Below are 21114 nucleotides of genomic sequence, written 5' to 3'. Positions count from 1 at the left end.
TCTTGTTGTTTATTTCACTTTTTATCCTCCTCCCAAGCGTTTTGCGTTATTTGTGGGAGGTGATTTTTTCGTCTATTTTCTCCTCGTCGTGTACCACCCTCCCAACCGTTTGGAAAATTTTGGTGATTGCAGCTACGGTTTTTGCCAACCGGACCCCGCTGCGCTGTTATTGTGTCGTTGCAGCCGCGTGAATGTGAGAGGGTTTTCATCACACACTCACTCGGAGATGCCACTCATAGCTGCGATGGACTGGACTGCACTTTTCCTGGTCGCCGTAAAGTGGAGCCACTTTGCAGTTTGATGTGTGTGCCGTGCAGTGGGGTTTTTTTGCCATTCGATGGTCCTACTACTGACGATGCAGTAGGATGACGCTGATGGGTTTCAGTTGATGTGTACCCAACCAATTTGGACGTGCGGAAAGATCGTCATGTGCCGTGTCGTTTTCGTTTTCGTTTTCGCATTCGAATTTTTTTGTAAGCCTGATGTGGTTCAAATGCAACCGTATCGTATGCAAGCGATTCAATCTCCAAAGGGACCCTCCGGTGAATTATGGATGCATTTCACTTCATGTGTCACTCATAGGCAACTGACACGTGGTCAGTTGTGGGGTTGGACACAAAGAGCGATTAAATTTGCACTTGAGGCTCTGCTGGTTTTGGTTTCGAGCCGCTTTTTTTTTTTTTTGTTTGTTTGCTACTCTGTGCTCTGTTTTCGGTTGGTTTTTGCTTGTGCTTTTTTGGGATCGTTCACTCGCTCAACATAGATTGAGTGTTTGGCTAATTGGTGCTTATTTTTGGAGTGGCTAGTGGTACGCTGCACATGCGGACAGCGTTTAAAAATGCATTAATTGAATTGAAGTGATTGCTTTAATTTTCCGGTGGAATTAATTTGCATTATTGGTGGTTTGTGAATGGGGCTTGTATTTGAGGCTCCCTGACAGTATTCCATAAAAAAACGCCACAACTATCGACAGTGACAATATGCAACCGTTGTCCATTGTCTTGGTTTATTGTCGATCGGAATCAATCGAAAAGTGGAAGAGAGCATTTTTAAAATGATGTCACGTCAAAGTGACCTCCTTCCAGAGCTGTTGTTCCGATTAAACATTTCACATTCTCGCTAAATCACGTTCGGAAAGTTCCACCGAGAGTCCGTTCGACAGACTCCACACCGGAGAAAGAGTGATGCGAGGCACTCTGCTCCCATTTTGTGGCCACACCGCACCACCCAACCCAAGAAGGTCGGATCGGAACAGCGTGGTGTATGTGCCCGGAGATGGACATCGGTGTGGCATCGAAGTGACAGCAAATCCATCCCGGATGGTTCTTCTTATTATTCTTCTTCGTCTTCTGCTGACCAAACTGGATCTGGTCCTGAAATTGCGATTTATCCGACGACGATGTCCAGCAATCACTTGTCCTACCGGTTGCCGTCGGTCCGTCTGATGGGTTGATGAGTGAGCGAGCAGCATGGGTGGTGGCTCTCGGAGAGTGTCCACTCTCCAAGGAGCAGCAGGAGGATGTTGCCATTATTTTCGACGTTCCAGACAGAATGCTGGCACTCAAGGATGGGGCCAAAGAAGACGTCAAAGAATATTAATTTGGCTTTAATTAAAAAGTATTTTTATTCCGAGTGGTCCGTTCGTCCGTCCGGGCGAGTGAGAGTGTTCCAGGACGGTAGCCTGGCCCTGGGCTGGGACAAGGTGCCCGATAGGAGAACGAGAACGTGAACGGTTCGGTACATCTCGTCATTGACATTGTGTCAGGTTAAATTTATAGCGTCCATAATGAAGGGTGTTACTTGATTAATTGGTGCATTGGCAGGCAAGTACATGAAAGGGGGTAATCATTGCGATGATCGTATGAAAGGGGGATGTTATTTATTGATGGGTTGAAGGGATGAAGAAAAAAGCAATATTTAAAATATTCAGTTGAATGTGTTCTTAATTTCGTTGACCTTTGTTTAGTATTTTAAATTAAATACGTTGAGACAGCAGAGCTCACACAAATTGGCTGGTTTTTTGCTGCTGATTTGCACCGAAAAATCAATGTTTCAGTTGTTACTTAAATTGCATTGATACTTGCTTATTTTTCTTCTTCTTCTAATGTGAACAACACGATTTTAGACATCTTATCATATATATTCATAAACATACATCTTCAGATACGTATTTCGACTACAATGTGCAGTCTTCATTAGTGTCATTCCCACTAAAGACTTATCAAAATCTAACGGCCTTGAGTACTCATCTCCTAGGTAAAAAATTCAGGATGAAAAATGAAACTACAGTGTGTGGAATTGGTACCTACCTAACTAAAAAAAAAAACAAAGATTTATTTAAAGTAAAGGAGAAAAATCTAAGCAACTCACTCATAAGGAAAATTTCTTACTTCATTATGATGGCTACCAAGCTTTTGAGAATTTTTCCTTATTGGAGAGTTGTATTGATTTTTCTCTTTTACTTTACTTAAATCTTGGTTTTTTTTAGTTAGGTAGGTTCCGATTCTACACATTGTAGTTTCATTTTTATACCTGTGATCTTGACTTTTTTTACCTTGGAGATGAGTACTTAAGGGGGTTAGATTTTGATAAGTTGTGTCGTGGGAATGACACTGATGAAGACTGCACATTGTAGTCGAAATACGTATCTGTCATGGATACCAAAGTTAATTAAGTGGAATTAAATTCCGCTAACAACCCAATTTCATTACTTCACAACTCTAAATGACTCTAAAACTTTCCAGATAATCTGACATATTGAAATATTTTCAAAGTTCTTATAATTAGCTTGTTTTCCGCAGTCTGCCACTTCAATAATTGATAATGTTGGCTAGAATTCTAAAGTAATTTTTAGCTCGGGAGATAATGTTAATAAATAATTCTTAATAAATAATAGGGAATCTTAAGGAGAACCCTTTGCTACATTCTAAGTAGAATTTAAAAAAAAAATCAGATGAAATTTTCAGGAGTGTTCTGAAGAATGTTTCAGGATAATTATTAAAAAACTTCAATAGCAGGTCAGAGGTGAATTTCAAAAAATTGCTGAAAAATGCTTATAGGTAAAACTGAAGAAATTTCTAAAGGAATTGTAATGAATATAACAAGAGTATTTTATACATCCAACAAACTGAAGTGCTAGGTTTCATGAGAGTACCAACAATACTGTAGAGTCGCCTGTCGTAGTTCCTCCTGAGTGAGGTAGCCTGTATGCTCGCTTCACCGTAGATCATCCGTTTCAAATTTCCCACGTATCGGTGCACGTAGGCCATTGCTCGATGCATGCGCTCCCATTTGGAGAAGCGATCACAATCTATTACTGCTGGGAGCACGGCAGTTTCGACGTAAACGTTACAGCCACGTAATTCTTCCTCGACGACCCCTTGTGACATCATCTGTTTCGGCCTTTCTTTCTCAGGCCGTTGCAGAAACGGTGGTCCTTGGAACCAGACTCCTCCGACGTCCATGGATGGCCCGCTTCCCCATTTGGTTGCGTAATCCACTGGATTCTGCTTCAACGGTACCCACCGCCACTCGATCACATCCGTCTGCTCCAGTATTTCACCAATCCTACAGGCCACGTACTGTTTGTACTTGCGGGGATCGCCTCTCAACCAGGCTAGCACCGTCGATGAGTCTGCCCACAAATATCGCTCCGTAACTTTCACAGTATGGGATTTAAGAATGGACCTCAATAATCGGGTCCAAAGCGTAGCGGCCTACAACTCCATTAGCGGTATCGATAACGGTTTCAACGGCACCACCTTCGTTTTCGCCATCACCAAAGCACATCTTGGTGTCCCGTCTGCGTCGACTATTCGAAAATACGCCACTGCTGCATACGCCGCTTCGCTTGCGTCGACGAACACGTGTAATTGCAGCTGACGGTAGCTCTGCTCGGTGGCGTTCGGGAAATAGCATCGGGGAATTTGTATGGTCGATATGTTCGCTGTAGCAGAACAGTCCAGCTCCGCCAACGTTCCCAATGTTCCTCGCTTGTCTCCTGATCCCGCTGTGTTCCAGCACGCCAAACATCTTGCAGCAGAATCTTGCCCTGAACCATGATGAAGCTTAACAATCCCAGCGGGTCGAAAAAGCTCATTAGACACCGCAGGACTTGCCTCTGTGTGGGACGGGAGTCGCTGTCCACGATTTGCTATATGTCGTCCTTCGTCTGTGCGCAGAAGCTCAGGGCGTCTTCCTCTGTCAACCACAGCATGCCAAGCACCCTGCCGTATTCCATGGTTTTATCCATAAACATATGCCTGTTGCTAGGGTCCGTAGCCTCTCCCAATCGCCGCTTTACATGGATACTATTCGTTTGCCAGTTCTGCAGCAGGAAACCTCCTTCGCTATGGATTGCCTTCACTTGCTCCGCTATATCTGCTGCTTCCGCTTCGGTACCAAAGCTGTCTTGGTAATCATCGACGTAGTGATTGGATATGATTCCTTCAACGGCTCTTGGATACTCTCCGGCGAATTCTGCCGCATTTCTGTTTTTCACATATTGTGCAGACGCTGGGGAGCAGGTTGCCCCGAATGTCGCAACGTCCATGACGTAGATGTCAGGTAAAACGGTCGGATCATTGCGAAATAGGAAACGCAGCGATTGTCGGTCCATCCTACGCATCCACATTTGATGGAACATGTCTTTAATATCGGCGGAGACCGCCACCGCGTACTGTCGGCCATTGAGAAGCAGTGTGTTGAGAGATATCCCGTTAACTACAGCTGCGGCATCCCAGATGAGACGCACCTTCTCCGGTTTCTTTGGATTCACCATCGCTCCCAGTGGTAGGTACCAGACCCGTTTAAGATCGGTTGTCTTCAACTCTTCCTCACTGGCTCGATGCGCGTAGCCTTTCAGCTGATATTCTTCTATCTGACGGTGAATGTTCTCCTTCAACAATGGATTCCTATCCATCCGACGTTCTAGGCACTCGAGTCTTCGCGAAGCCATTCCGTAGCTCTCCGGAAGCTCAATTTCATCATACCTACATAGTAAGCCGGTCTCAAATCGATCGCCTACGCGTACAGTGGTTTTTTCCAAAATTTCTTGAGCTCTTCTGTCTTCGGCTGAAAGCAATCCGGTCACCGGTTTGGCACCGACGTCCTCGAGGGCGAAATAGTCCTTCATCATTTCGTGCAGTTCACGGTCACAGTCACAAGCATGGAAGTTGAGTGTATTTGACAAGGGAGCACCACCTCCTCCGTATATGCACCAGCCGAGACGAGTTTTCACGGTGGCCAGTTCGTTGATTTCACCCTCTTTCACCTTCAACGGAATGGTAAGTCGCAAGTTATTGACCCCAATCAGCAACTGAGGGACCGCGTTCTCATAGCCAGCAAGAGGAAGTCCTTTGCGATGCCTGAACTTGTCCACGAAATCGTTGATGTGCAGCGTCTGACCCGGCAGAGCCAGCTTCTTTACGGTACGAACATCCTCCAGTTTGTAGTGCTTTCCATCGTTAGCGCTTGATACCTTCAGCTGTAGCTGCTTCGAGTCTGCTTCGATTCTAGACACATCACCCGTCCAGGTTAGGCACAATGGTGCCGCTTTTCCGCTGACGCCGATGTCGTTTGCGAGCTCCTCTTCAACGAGTGTGAGGGACGACCCATCGTCCAGAAAGGCGAAAGTCTTCACCGTTTTCTTTGGTCCGTAAAGTGTTACGGGAATAATGCGAAAAAGTAACGATTGATTCGACATACGATGCGCATGGTTGCCAGCGGATTCGATATTTGAAGCTGGCCTCAGCGTTGTCGCTCTTCCGGATGGTTGATTACTACGGTTGGAATGAAGCAGAGGGTGATGCCGAAAGGTACATCCGTTGATTCCGCATTGACTGGCATTCCGGCAACTTCGTCTCCCGTGCGCATTTAATCAGCTGCGGCAGAGTTCGTTGTGTTGCACTTCCTTCCAACGATTGTCGATGGAGAGCGCTTTGAAACTGTCACAATCCCGAACACGATGTCCACGTCGTTTACAAACGCAACACTGCTTCTCCTCGTTTTTCGGTTGCTCCGGCTGGCTTACATGTGTGTTGATTTTTCCCTTATGATTCATCCTTGACTTCTCCACGTTGGCACCTTTCCCGAATCCTCCTGTGAACTGCGTCACCTTGCTGGCCGACACCACCACGCCATTCATGAAGTCCCCGAAGGTCTTGAGGTTCACCGCCGAGTACCGCTGCATGAAATTTGCCCACTCCATCTTGACGTGGGCGGGCAACTTTTCCACCAAATCCATCAGCAGACACGGGTTCGTTAGGTGTGCATGTTGACCCGCTGCCTCCAGGTGGTCACACAAGCTTTGCACCGCCATCCCAAACTCGATGAGTGTTTCGAGACGTTCCGCCTTGGGCGCAGGAGTTGACCGCACCTTTTCCAACAGCACGTTGATTAACAGCTCCGGACGTCCGTAAAGCAGCTGGAGGGTGTTGATAACTTGTGGCACTGATTCTGGTAGTAAAAGACGGCTTCGCACGGCTTCGTACGCGGCACCTTTCAAACACCGTTGCAATCTGGCAAGGTTTTCCACATTCGAATATCCACACGCGGCGGTTGTGTTCACGAAAGAACTGACAAAGATCGGCCAGTCCGCGGGGTCACCGGCGAAAGGGGGTAAATCGCGAGGCATTATTTGTCGTGCGGCTAACTGCGAAGGAGCAGGTACCGGGTTTGGTACCAAAGAAGTGGGGGGTACACTTGGTGCCGGAAAAGTTAGAGGCACACTTGGTGCCGGAATAGTGCACACTCGGCTGTATATGGCCAACATTGGGACCCGTTGTTGGAGGCAACTGGGTTTGGTTCCATCCCAAAGGCAAAGAGAGAGGAACCGTAGGGGCGGGATGGCCTAGTAGAACAGGCTCAGTCCCAATTAATTTTGCCTGACTCGGGTTGACGAGAGTCGGACTAATCCCCAATTTCGCTAGCATATCCGAATAATCTTTGCTCGGTTGAGCAACATCCTTATGTGTAGTAGAATTAAGTGGTGGCTTACCTGGTGGAATTACGGGGGGCTCAGAGGGGAAAGGGTTACCAATAAATGTCGTCATACGACTTTCGACTCGCTGATCCGGAACCGTCTTGGGAATCGCGCCTGTGTTCCGCTGCTGATTCCAAAAAAGCTTTGATACTTCCACTAAGGTTTTCCGTCGTTTCTTCTGCTGCGCCGGATTGTGATCCATCGGCTATAATATCACCTTCTCCTGCTCCTCCCTTAGCTCAGTCGGTAAAGGCGCAGCTACAAAGCAAGACCATGCTGGAGGTGGTTGGGTTCGATTCCCGGTCCGGTCTAGGAATTTTTCGGGTTGGAAAATTTCTCGACTCCCTGGGCATAGAGTATGATTGTACTTGCCACACAATTATACTAATGCAAAAATGGTAGCAGGCACCGAAAGCTCTCAATTAATAACCGTGGAAGTGCATCTAGAACACTAAGTTGAGAGCACGCAATAAGCTAATATGCCATAAGCAATAAGCTTGAAATGCGAAGAGGAAGGGAGGAAGTCCTGCTCCTTCACTGGGTTGACTTCTGTCTGACACCCCGTAGCCGGATTATGACGCTCGACCGGTTCATCGGACTTCGGTAATCCTCCTGCGGCTTCCTCACCTGGTGCGATTTCCGAGGAATGCTGTTGCACCCATTGTGTCACACGTTGTTGACTCGCTCGTCGACTCACCCGGCTGCGATTGCTTTGGTTGTCCCGTTCTTCGTCCAACTGTTCCTCCAGCAGGGTATATTTCTCCTGCATGAGCCTCTTCTCCTGCTCGATGGCCCGCTTCTCGGCTTCCAAGGCGCGCTGCTGAATTGGGCGCTCCTCCTCCAGTTTCTGCAGCTTCAGGGCAATTCGAGCTGACCGGACGACATTGGACGAAATTGTCGAACGATACGGGGCGCGAGCAGCTCACGCAGCCTCCCGATCGATTCCTGTCCGGCGTGTGGGATGACTCAGCATTATCGCTGGCTTGTTACGCACTCATGATGGCGAAAACTATACGAAAGTTTTAAAGTGTGTGGCGAACAGAAATGAACACCGGGTTGTGAGCAGCACAAATTTTGGTAGGTGCAGCTTTAAACTGCAAGTAGTATATTTAATTAGTACAATTTCAATTTACAAATTGTGTTACTTACACTTTCGGTGCTTTCACCAGATGAAAGTTTCTGTTCGCTGGGTTATGTTTTTCCACGCTATGAGAACTGTAAGTTTGGCTATTTTAGTTTTCTATTTTTAGTTAGTTATTTTACTATTTACTCACTATTTCGTGTAGATTTTCAGTTTAGATTTACTAATTCATAGGCTAGGGAAATTACTAATTTACTAATTCAAATAGATTTAAGAATTTAGGATTCACACTTTTCACTAGAATGACTAAGTATTAACTCAAGATTGTTTTGCTGACCGACTATCCACTTCTTCCTTTCATCTCCGATGTTCCTTCTCTTTCTTCGTTCGCTCCTGTCATTCGATGACAGCAGACAGTTGAACTCCGCGGTTTGGTTCGGGTGACACTACGCATCGCGATTTGAGGCAGTGATCCCAGCGCCAACAGAGCCCATCCCTAAAACTATGCTATTTATCAATTTTATCTTGATGAACGCGTCATTGGGACGGTCCTTATCGATATTTAAGTCGCTATTGAAAATTTAGTCGATTGCTGAATTTATGTATGAGCTCAAATTAGGGACAGTTAGGCTGACATTACATCCATTTCCCGTATGTCAGAAATTTTTCTTGTGAATATTTATTTTTTAAATCATCACAATTGGGTGGAAAACAAAATGAAATCGTCGATTTTTACGACTTTTGAAAATGTTATTCCAGAATGGTCTCCAAATAATCAAAAATGCCATTTTGTTTTATCTAATCCTAAACCATACTTGAAGAAAAGTTACATTACAATGTAGGTATCTAACAGATGTTCAAGTTAATGTTGATTATTAAAAAAAAAACTGTTATCGAATAAAATGGTAGATTTCTACCAAGACTAAGTTTTCAAACATAATTTTGCAAGTTGTTAAAGATTAATAGATGAGAAGAGATGAGGAATTGGGAATGACTTCGATAAAATAAGAATTTTTTAAGTGTTGATCGTTCAAAAAATTGTAAAATGTTAAAATCCTTTGCATGCAAAAAAAAACGCGCAAAATCTTTATAATTATACGTTTATTGAAAATTTTAATAAATAAGGGATAATAAAGATGTTTTATCATTTGCATTGCTTAATTGTCACAGTATCAAAATATTGTAAAATTTTCTAAGTGCTAATTGTTCTATGGACAACATTAGACAACATTAAAAGGACTATTATTGCAAGGTTATAATCATGATATAAGCCTTCGTTTAAAAAAATGTACTCAAAATGCTCAACAGAAAATTTTTTAAATTATATTAGACACCGAATTTTAAAAATCTGTCACAGTCTGGTGAAAATAATATTCAGATTTCGAGCAAAACATGAGTTCATAACCTTAAACAATCTTAACTTTGGATCTAATTTTGTTTCAAGCTTTTGATTCCTTTATCCATTCGTTAAACCAATTGATCGCTTTTCCACCCTGGCTAATGATTAATTCTGGTTTTCTTCCTTATGTTAATGAGCATGATTCCCGCCATCTTTATCAATAATTTGAATGGAATAACTTAAAACTTGTTACTAAGAAAACTCTAGGGAAAATTAAAAAAAAATGTTGTTGGGGGTTTCTAGGAAAATTGAAAAGGTCCGAAAGTGGAAAATCAGAGGATTCTGCAGTCTATCGATCCTCAATTTAATTTTAATACGACTAGACAAAACTTGAAACGAGAAAACACTCCCTAGAGTTTTGAAAGGTTCTGACACCCTGAATACATTATTTATAAAAATATTGTATTTTTATACAAATTCATAAAATACCTATGACATATGCCGAAGTATGACTGAAAGTTCAGTTTCGGTTAAACGACGATCGGTATAATAGCGTTCGGTATAATGGTGTTCAGCTAAGGGGCTGTCCATAAACTACGTAGACAGTTTAGGAGGGGGGGGGGTTGACAATTATCCACGGTTCATACAAATTTTAAAATTTTTGTATGGGCGATTGTCTACGCAGGGGGAGGGTGGGTCAAGAATCCCAAAAAACTGTCTACGTAGTTTATGAACAGGCCCTAATCGGCGTCCAACCAATTCTCCATAGAACATATTTCGTTGCTTCCCCCCTTACTAGAAATACCTACTTACCAATCAGGCTAAGGCCTTGTTGTCCTCTGCTGTCCGAAGAAGTCGTCTCCACTCTACTCGATCCATGGCCACAGTTCGCTAGCCTCGTAGTCTGCGAAGGGTCCGCAGGTCACCTTCTACTTGGTCGATCCACCTAGCCCGCTGCGCGCCTCTTCTTCTTGTTCCTGTTGGGTCGCTTTCTAGAACCATTTTCACTGGGTCGTCGTGCGGCATTCTTACGACGTGCCCAGCTCACTGTACTCGCCCATTTTTTGCATTGTGGACGATGGATGGTTCTCCCAGCAGCTGGTGCAATTCGTGGTTCATTCGCCTCCTCCACGTTCCGTCATCCATCTGCACTCCACCGTAGATGGTACGCAACACTTTCCGTTCGAAAACACCAAGGGCGCTTTGGTCCTCCACGAGCATAGTCCAGGTCTCGTGGCCGTAGAGGACCACCGGTCTAATCAGCGTCAACTTCGTGCGGTGGCGAATTTTATTCGCCGGAGCGTCTTCTGGAGTCCAAAGTAGGCACGATTCCCTGCCATAATGCGTCTTTGAATTTCTCTGCTGGTATAATTTTCGGCGTTCACCAGTGAGCCCAAATACACGAACTCATCGACCACCTCGATCTCGTCACCGTCAATCTGAACCGTGGGTGGGAGGCTAAAATTGTCCCTAGAACCTCTTCCTTTCATGTATTTTGTCTTTGATGCGTTGATGGCAAGTCCAATCCGTCTAGCTTCAGTCTGCAATCTGATGTACGTTTCCGCCATCATCTCAAAGGTTCCGTGCCATAATGTCAATGTCATCGGCGAAGCCAAGGAGCTGGATGGACTTCCTGAAGATCGTGCCACTCGTGTCTATCCCAGCTCTTCTGATCACACCCTCTGACGCGATGTTGAACAGCAGACACGAAAGTCCATCACCTTGCCGTAACCCCCTTCGAGATTCAAAGGGACTCGAGAGTGTCCCCGATACTCGAACAACGCACATCACTCGATCCATCGTCGCCTTGACCAATCGCGTCAGTTTATTCGGAAATCCGTACTCGTGCATAATCTGCCATAGCTGATCTCGATCAATTGTGTCGTATGTGGATTTGAAATCGATGAACAAATGATGTGTGGGAACGTTGTATTCGCGGCATTTCTGCAGAACCTGCCGAATCGCAGAAATTTGGTCCGTGGTAGCGCGGGCACCCATGAATCCCGCCTGGTATTGCCCCACGAACTCTCTTGCAAATGGTGACAGACGGCGGCATAGAATTTGAGAGAGTACCTTGTAGGCGGCGCTCAGCAGTGTGATCGCGCGGTAGTTGCAGCAATCCAACTTGTCGCCCTTTTTGTAGATTGGCATACGACACCTTCCATCCACTCCTCCGGTAATATCTCCTCCTCCCAAATCTTGGCAATTACCCAATGCAGCGCTCTAGCCAGTGCTTAACCACTGTATTCCAATAGCTCACTTGGTAGTTGATCTACAGCAGTTATTTTTTTGTTCTTCAGCCGACCGATCTCCTCCTCAACTTCTTGAAGATCAGGGGCCGGTAGCCTGTCGTCTTCTGCGCGTGCTCCAAGGTCTGTTGCTGTGCCTCCTTCGTTTTCTGCTACTACCGTTGAGGTGCTCGTCATAGTACTGCTTCCACCTCTCAATCACCTCACACTCGTTCGTGAGAAGGTTACCGTCCAAGTTCTTGCACTTATCGGCTTGCGGCACGTAGCCTTTGCGCGAACTATTTAGCCTCCCCCCCCCCGCTAATTCGAAACCTGGCTACGTCCTTGCCTCACATCCATATAAAAAAATACGCTATGCTTGACATATCCACTAAAGTGTACCTTAAATTGCGAAAAAAATTCTGAAAAACACCTTGCACGATTATCGAGCAGGAATTTACCAACACCATCGATTCTCTATGAAGACCCACCGTGACATCAAGCTCGCTCGATGTCGTTTCTTGTTATATGCTTTACGTACAGTGGGGGTTCGCGTACCCAGGATGAACATTGATAAGCTACAGCAAAAGTATAATACATTACTTACTTTTAATAACACTTGACACAATATTGATTCGATGTATGTACTGAGCGCCTATCACCGGTTCCCACTGGAGTCCATCGACATCACTAAACACAAGTGAGAATACTTGTCCAGTTTCCCAATCAACTTTCAAAGACGTCGTGCAATAGCAGCACCAGCCTGGTCGGTCATCAGAGAGCGAGGATGCTGTAAGTTTCTTCTGCTCCCAGATTCGATCGGACATAAATATGTATTTATGTGTCTGACAAACACCTTTTATCAATTATTTTATGAACAGATAATTGAATCGGCAATCAAATTGACTGCACTACCAACGACCGGATAAACGGATGACGACGACGACGACGGTTGAACGCATTCTCTTTGTCCGTTCTACATTGAGAAGGAGTCGGGTGGAAATGGTGCAAAGGACCACAAACAACAACGGCTCGTTCTCATCCACTGGCCGTCTATAAACTACGCTGCTCGACGCAGGACACCCGACCGTATCGAGAGGACAACTTCATGTTTAAATTTTAATCGTTTATCAATCTTCTGATTGAGTGGATCTCCGTTTGTTCCATGATGGCCAACGCCAACCGAAGGACATCTGTGTGCTGTGTGCGCTCCCAAACAGTGATACTCTTCAAGATTGTAAATTGAACAAGACCAGAAACAAGACAGAGTTCAACCAATGATGCGATGGGGGTTAACAGGAGACGTGTGTGTGTCACTTTCGATGCAGATCACCCCCGCCGCACCCTTCTTGTGGAGATGAGATTTTTGTGTGTTTATTTACCAGTCCGTTTCAACATTCCAAAATAGTACCCACTCAACTCCATGGCCGTCTCTATGTGAAAGCAATTGTAGGCAGCAGTCCTTCAAGAGAGTGACAAATTTCATTTGCATACATGTGCTTCTTTCCGTCGCATCTCCGCTTGCTGTCCGACTTGTCCTCGAGCCTCCGGATGCTCGAGATCTATTTTTCCAGTACATCTTCTGGAAAATCTATATATCTCTTCCCCTGCCCTCCAACCTTCGCCCCATCACCACCACCACCACCAGGATTGGTACTCGTCCCCTCTCAGGGGTGACACCGTTGGTATGCTGTCACTTCTTTCTTCCGAAGCATATCAGCACACAACCAAACGAAGAACAAGTCCGAAGGATTATCCGCTTGGTATGTTTCGAGATTATCTATGCCGCTTTCTGTCTATTGTCGTATTTTCCATTTTGATCGAGTGCCATCGGAGAATGTGTGGCGCCGGGATGGGGTGGTGTTGTAGCAAGTGGACGACGAAGCCCGCCAAACAGCGTTAGAGTACACTGGTTGATGGAGAAAATAGGAGGAGACATTGAAAAAAAAAAAAATGCAAGTGGGAGCAAAATCAGGATTGAAAGCAGAAAATATCTGCACCGGACAAGTGTTCGATCTCGCAGGACACGGATCGCGCATGGGATTGGGTCTGGGATCAATCTAACTCGTGAGATTTCTGATCTGGAATATGCAAACTATGTCTGATGGTAAGAAGTCAACATTATAAAAAAAAATCCATTTGAAAACCACATTTGACGATTTCGGAATCAATTTGACTGTGGTTTTCAAATCAGATACTTTTTTGTTTTAAATGCATACCAATACTCATAATTTCTTCCAAACGTCAAACCCCACTCTACACCTAAGGCAGTCACAGCAGTAGCAGCAGCAGTCCGTCAGCTTTTGCATTCGGCATTTTCCGAGTCTCCGAGGCCGAAGATTGAAGCATTCCGGAAAATGTCCTTCAGGGTGAAACTTCGCAAAGAAGCAGCCGTCAAAAAGGAGAACAACGCAAGATGAACTGCTGCTGCTGCCTGACGACGATACGATGGGAGTCTGTATATTCGGGCAGCCGACATCTGATAACCAGTACTGAAAAACAACGTCTGTCCTCCGCTGGCGGAGAAACCGAAAGTGGAAATAGAAAAGGTTGGGGACTGGATCAGGAAAAAAGAAAGGAAAGAAAAGGATTCAGGATTTGGGAGGGAGAGCCATGCTGCCCGAAGCCAGCATTTCATGGTTCATCTAAATATTTCAACATATTCAATTGTTTGCTAGTTTGTCGAACAAAACCGATATACATATAATTCCAATAGGGAAATTTTTGTTTGGACAGAATCAAATATAGGTCCGTCCGATTGGCTGATGTCTATCGCTTTCAGCTATCCGTTGGGTTGTTCGATTTCCAGTTCAGCATATGATTAGACAGATTTGGAAGTGGGTTGGCATTTTCAATGATGTTATCGAATTATTCCGGAATGTGGCTGAGATTTATGGCTCATGAAGGCTTATATGTATTTTTGTTAAAACGAAGAGCTTTTTCCTCTACTGGAAATTCTACGAACAATACTGAAATCAAGCTGGCGGGATGGGAGTAATTCAAAAAGGCAATAAAAAAAAACAGCACATCACAGCACCGAGAAAGTCCAATGGGAAATTTAATTAAGTCTCATCCAGCATCATTGTTCATCGTGACAATACATAGAGAGAGCAAAAGACGACGAACGTCTGACAAGTGAGTGGGGTTTTGCTGCCTCCTGTTTCCCCTAGTCGCCGTCATCGTTGGTCTCTGCGAGGATCTGTGACTGATGTCCTGATGGACGGCTCTGCTTCCCATCCGTCTGACCGGCCATTCCTCCCAGCTCGATGGGTGACAATGTCTATGTTATGTTGCTTCGTTCTGATGTTGGTTTTGATGACGATGATGATGATGATGATGATGGTGATGGTGAAGGGTATAGTCTATTGAGGGACAAGTCTAATGGTCGAGGTTGAGGTGCAGGTCCTCCTCATTTCAGCTCATTGCGAATGAGTGACGGATGGATGACTTTTTTCCGCTTTCTTTTGTTCCACTAGGTGAGGATGGTTTGAGCGAGATTGTTGGGAAGGATGGGTGAATCTGACGAATTGTCATGGAATTCATCGTTTTTGAGGAGTGATAAAAAAATTGATTGTAAAACATTAATTGAATTTCAATTGACGTCCTAGACATTATGAAAAATGTACGCAGGGATATTGGCAAAAAGTTGTAACCTGAAAAGATCAGTTCTTCAACGCCCGGTATCTTAAGAAAATTCGTTATGTTCATACTGCCGGTAATCGCAAGTCAGTCGCATCTGCATTTTTATCAATTTTGAGTTAGCATCATTATTCAGTTTATATTTCTATGTTTTTTGAGATGTGCTATTGAAAAAAGGTGGTATGTTCAAGAAAAATGAAAAACAATACCAAGTCAAATTGTCCCACAGCAGAAAGTAACCGCAAGTCAGTCCCATTAGAAAAAATATGTTAGAAATGTTAGACAACACATTGCATCATGAGATTTGTCTCAAGACAGATTTTGTCCACTTTCCCAAGGGTATCTGGAACATGTCCGGATGTGGCCAATATAGTTCTTACGATACTCAGTTTGACCGCTAATGAATAGGGCTTTTGATCTAATTTCCGTCCTACCAAGCACAATCCACGGTTTACCTCTCTTTTTTAAACGGGTTTGAACAAAAAAGGAATATTTCTGTCAATGATGACTTCTAAATTTATTAACATAATGTTATTTACATAGCTGCTCAGGTGGACATCGCAGTTAGAAGCGGGATGGCAGACATTAGAATAAAGGTAAATGGTCTTGAAATTTTAATTTGTGAGAAATTGGATAATATGAAAAGTTCATTTTTTAAAATTAATGCGGAAAACAAATTAGCTGTAAGGAATGATCAGTGCAGTTCATATAGGATGATTCAGTCAGAATCGGACCAAAATACCAGACGAAAAAACTGTAAAATACAAAATAGTGATAATGATGATGATGTTGTTTTTCAAGAAAATGCGAGTTTTGCGGATGTTGTATAAATACATAGTCGTGCTAGTCAATGTAAAACTAATAGTAACAGTAACAGTTAAAGTAACAAACCAGATAATCGTAAGACTCATCCGGTCATTGTGATTAAACCGAAAGAGTCCAATCAACCTTGCGAAGATATTCGTAAGTTTTTGAAAACTCAGTTGGATCCAAAAACACACAAAATCAGTAATTTTAGGAATGGTAAAGATGGCTCCATTATTGTTGAGTGTGCAACAGTAGCAAACGTAAGTGATGTGAAAAATGGTATTGAAAGCAATCTGGGTGAAAAATATAGTGCTGTTTATCCCACTTCGGTGCCATGATTGAAAATAATGGGCATGAGCGATCAGTTTTCCTCCGATGTCTTCATTGACTACATAAAAAAACAAAATGAAGACATCGCTATTAATGATGTAAAAGTAGTGAAAATGTTTGAAAATCCACGCTTCACGTATAACAAGTTTAGGGTTTTAATTGAAGTCGATGTCGATACGTATAAATGTTTGTTATGTGCGAAAAAAGTAAATGTAGGGTTTGATCGGTGCTCGATAGTTCCCGCGATTAATATGTTGAGATGCTTCAAATGTGGAGAATTTGGGCACAAGAGCATGGATTGCAAAAATTGTGAGAGATGCTCTAGGTGCGGCCAACAACACAAAACGTCGGAGTTTTTTGTTTGAAAATGAATAAAGAACGTAAAATGAACTTGGACGTCAAACTTGCCGCATTTAGCTCGGAATGTTTGCTCTATAAAAGACTTTTTGATCATAAGAAAAGCAGCTTGTGTTTCAATAAATAGCAGCTAAGTTCCAGGAATGTGAATCAATTCGATGAATATTGCGGGGTTGTCAACAAACTACGTAGCGTCAGATTGTTGAGGAAAAACGTCCTCTTTTAGTTTTCTTGTCTGAAACTCATATTGTAGAAAACGAAGCTTTTGATCAGTATAGCATTCCGGGATATATTGTTGCTGCTTGTTTATCACATTCTAGACACACTGGCGGTGTTACTATTTATGTCAAAGAATCAGTTCAAATCAACCTTCGTACCAACGAAGTTATTGATGGCAACTGATTCTTGGGCATTACAGTTGTAAGTGGAATGAAGATGGGTAATTATGGTGTTTTTTTATCATTCTCCCAGTTCTAGTGACCAGCGTTTTGTTGAAGTTTTAGAGAACTGGCTCGAGATATTCCTTGATTCTAGTAAATTAAATATATTGGCTGGTGAGCTTAATATTAATTGGCGTGATAACCATAATTCGAATCATTTGAAGCGTTTAGCTGAGTGTTTAAATTTAAAGCAAACAGTAAATGAATATACACGTATTTCCAAGCACAGTGGAACTTTAATTGACCACGTTTATTCCAATTTTGATTCAATTTGTTCAGTTACGGATACTGATTTGAAAATAACCGATCATGAGACCTTAGTGATTAATATCTTAAACCATGTTGACGATAACAATAATTTTGTAAAATTGAAGTGCTGGAGGAAATATTCGAAGCAAGTTGTTTCGAATCTTGTTGAGAGAAGCCTGGATTTTCCATTCGCGGCCGGTAACTTAGATGAATCTACAGCTGTTCTTAATAACGCTTTGAAAACGTGTACCAATCAACTAGTTGAGCAAAAGTTTATTTCTTTGAAAAACTCGAACAGCTGGTACAATTTGGATCTTTTACATCTTAAACGGAAAAGGGACAAATTGTACAAAAAGTTTTGTAGATCTAATAATCAGGGATGCCATTCTCCCCAGTGTAAGCAGGGTGATCAGTTGAAAAGACACCTCGCACTATGACAAAAGCAAACTCACCCGAGAGATTTTTATTTTGTTTTCACTTTCTACCGCTTCTCCCACTTCGCAAACAAATACAGTTTCTGACGTTCGCACCTCCACCAGTCCAACACACCGGAGCGTATGAGTGATCACTAGGGAGCACCGTAGAGAGTTCGTTTGCTTCACCGAGGAGAATCACCGCGGTGAAGACTTTGGTTGTTAGTTTGTTGCATACAACGATTTTTTAAAGGTTATTTTTTATTAACGTACAGTATGTAGTCAATTAATTTAAAATTTGGTAAAATAATAATGTACACATTTTGGAAATGCAAATACGGGAAGTGCATCAGTGCATCATTATTGAAATTTGCTTCAGTTTAGTCGATAGACAGACATGGGACAGATATTGATTAGGATCACAGCAGGAGTTCCACAAAGCTCCATCCTTGGTCCAACGCTCTGGAATGGGATGTACAATGGCGTGCTAACGCTGAAGCTGCCCAAAGGAGTTGAGATCGTTGGATTTGCGGACGACGTCGTCTTGACGGTAACAGGCGAAACGCTGGAAGAGGTGGAAGTGTTGGCGACCGAGGCGATCAACATGATTGGTAACTGGATGCAAGGAGCGAAGCTGCAGATAGCCCACCACAAAACGGAAGTGCTATTGGCCAGTAACTGTAAAGCAGTACAGCGGGCAGATATCATCGTCAGGGGCACGCCATAACCTCAAAGTGTGTTGAAATACCTGGGAGTGATGATCGATGATCGGCTAAACTTCAACAGCCACGTCGAATATGCCTGTGAGAGGCTTTGATGTTTTCACTCACTCACGTAAAACTCTCCCGGAATCTTTGGAGAAACAATAACACCTTTGCGCTGCCTCCTTTCTCACGGAAGTGAGTGTATAAACAGACAAACAGTGAACAGTCAACTCTCTCACTCTCTCGTGCTGTGTCTAACAATCTGTCCAGTGGTGCCAGGATAAATCTCCGAGGAGAAAATCAGAGATTCACCCCAGAGAATGATATCTCTCGCACCCGGGTGATTCTTCCCAGAGAATTTTCAACCCTGCTAATAATGACAATCATAAATCACACAATCGCCCCAATAAGTATTCACAATCGATAAAGACAACTCGTTGTGAATATGTACAAAGGAAGATTGATCAGCATCAAAACAACAGCAAAGAGTTATGGAAAATTTTAAAATCTTTATTAAAACCTAGTAATTGCAAACCGCGGTGCATAACTTTTAATGGCATATTAGAACAGTCAGAACAAGTAATTGCAGCTAAGTTTAATGATTATTTCGTAGACAGTGTTTCATTGATTAATCAATCTATTGCATTGGTCGATGAACCTGACGAAATAAAACAGCCAGTTAATAGTAGTTTTAGATTTGAAGTTTTTCACCCAATTACATTAGATGAACTTAGAGTTATTTGTTTTTCATTAGGAAAATCGGCTGGAGTAGATAATGTTAATGCTAGCGTTATTCAAGATTGCTTTCATGTCATTAGCCACATCTTTCTGGACCTGATTAATAAATCATTGCAGAATGGACATGTGCCACAAATTTGGAAGGAATCCTTAGTGGTTCCTATTCAAAAAGTTGCTGGAACAATTAAAGCCGAAGAATTTCGTCCCATCAACATGTTGCAAACATTAGAGAAAATTTTAGAACTTGTTGTTAAAGGCCAGCTGTTGGAGTATTTAAATAGTAATAGTTTGTTGATACCAGAACAATCGGGATATCGGGAAAGTCATTCTTGTGAAACCGCGTTGAATTTGGTATTAGCGAAGTGGAAAAATAACTTGGAGTGTAAAGATACGACTGTTGCTGTTTTTTTTTTGGATCTTAAACGCGCTTTTGGAACAATTTCTAGGCCCTTACTGTTAAGATCAATCAAGCACTTTGGAATTACGAGTACTGCATATAAATGGTTTGAAAGCTATTTGCCTGACAGAACTCAACGGACTGTTATTAATGATTCTGTTTCCAGTCCCGTGGGGAATAACCTTGGAGTGCCCCAGGGAAGTGTATTAGGGCCCCTGTTATTTATTATGTATATTAATGACTTGCGATGTGTTTTATGATTTTGCGACATTAATCTTTTTGCAGATGATACTGTGTTATTCATTGCAGCTAAGGATTTAGATGATGCCGTTTTACACTTGAATGACGATTTGCGTTCTCTAAGTAGATGGTTGAAGTATAAGCAGTTAAAATTGAATACAAGTAAAACTAAATTTATGGTAATTTCGCGGAATCGAGTAAATGAGAACGTCTCTGTTGTAATTGATGATGAGACTATTGATCGCGTTCGGGAGATTAAATATCTTGGCGTGATTATTGATGAAAATTGCCAAGAAGTATGGAATTCTATGTCGACTGAAAAACGATTTAACTATTGCCATTAAAATACAGCTATACAAATCAATCATCTCTCCTCATCTTGACTTTTGCCCTTTCATTTTATTTCTGGCCAATGCAACACAAATATCGAGATAACAGCGCTTGCAGAATAAAATAATGCGTTTGATTTTGAGATGTAATAGATTCACTTCCTCAACTTTGATGTTAGACGCCTTACAATGGTTGTCGGTGAAGCAAATAATTGTATATTTGACTATGGTGTTCATTTTTAAAGTAAGTAACGGTTTGCTGCCTCGATATTTGTGTGATCGATTTGAAAGAGGAAGTGACTTTCATAGAAATAATACTAGAAACGCGGTTGAAATAAGAACACCACATTTCTTGACTTGTGCTTCACAAAATTCATTATATTATTTAGGAATAAATGTTTTCAATTCGATGCCTAGACATATCAAACGTTTAGCAACACTTACAGAATTTAAAAGACACTGCATTTCACACGTTTAAACTGTCTTTTGAACAGTTATCCAGTGATTTTTTTTATGAATTGACAAATTATGTATCTTGACGAAGTTATCTCTAAAGAATCATTTTATATGGATATCTGTCATAACGACTTTTTAATAATTATTGTAGCACTGCAAAAACTATTTCTGTTCACCACGAGGGTGATGATGGATTTTTAATATTTGATTTAATAGTAGATTAATTAAAAAAAAAAGTAGTCTACAAGGGTTTGAGCCTCGCACGCGTATTACGGATATAGAGGACTGAATTTCACATTTGATAAAAAAAAAATGCAATTTTGAAGCTTATTTGAAAGATACCTTGAGTTAGTAGTAAGTTTTCTGGCAAATGTTGGGGGTTCGT

Source organism: Ochlerotatus camptorhynchus, unplaced genomic scaffold (assembly GCF_037179485.1).
Source record: "Ochlerotatus camptorhynchus isolate MF236.1 unplaced genomic scaffold, CSIRO-AGI_Acam_v1.1 ptg000012l, whole genome shotgun sequence".
Classification (NCBI taxonomy): Eukaryota; Metazoa; Arthropoda; class Insecta; order Diptera; family Culicidae; genus Ochlerotatus; species Ochlerotatus camptorhynchus.
This window is presented reverse-complemented; position numbering follows the sequence as displayed.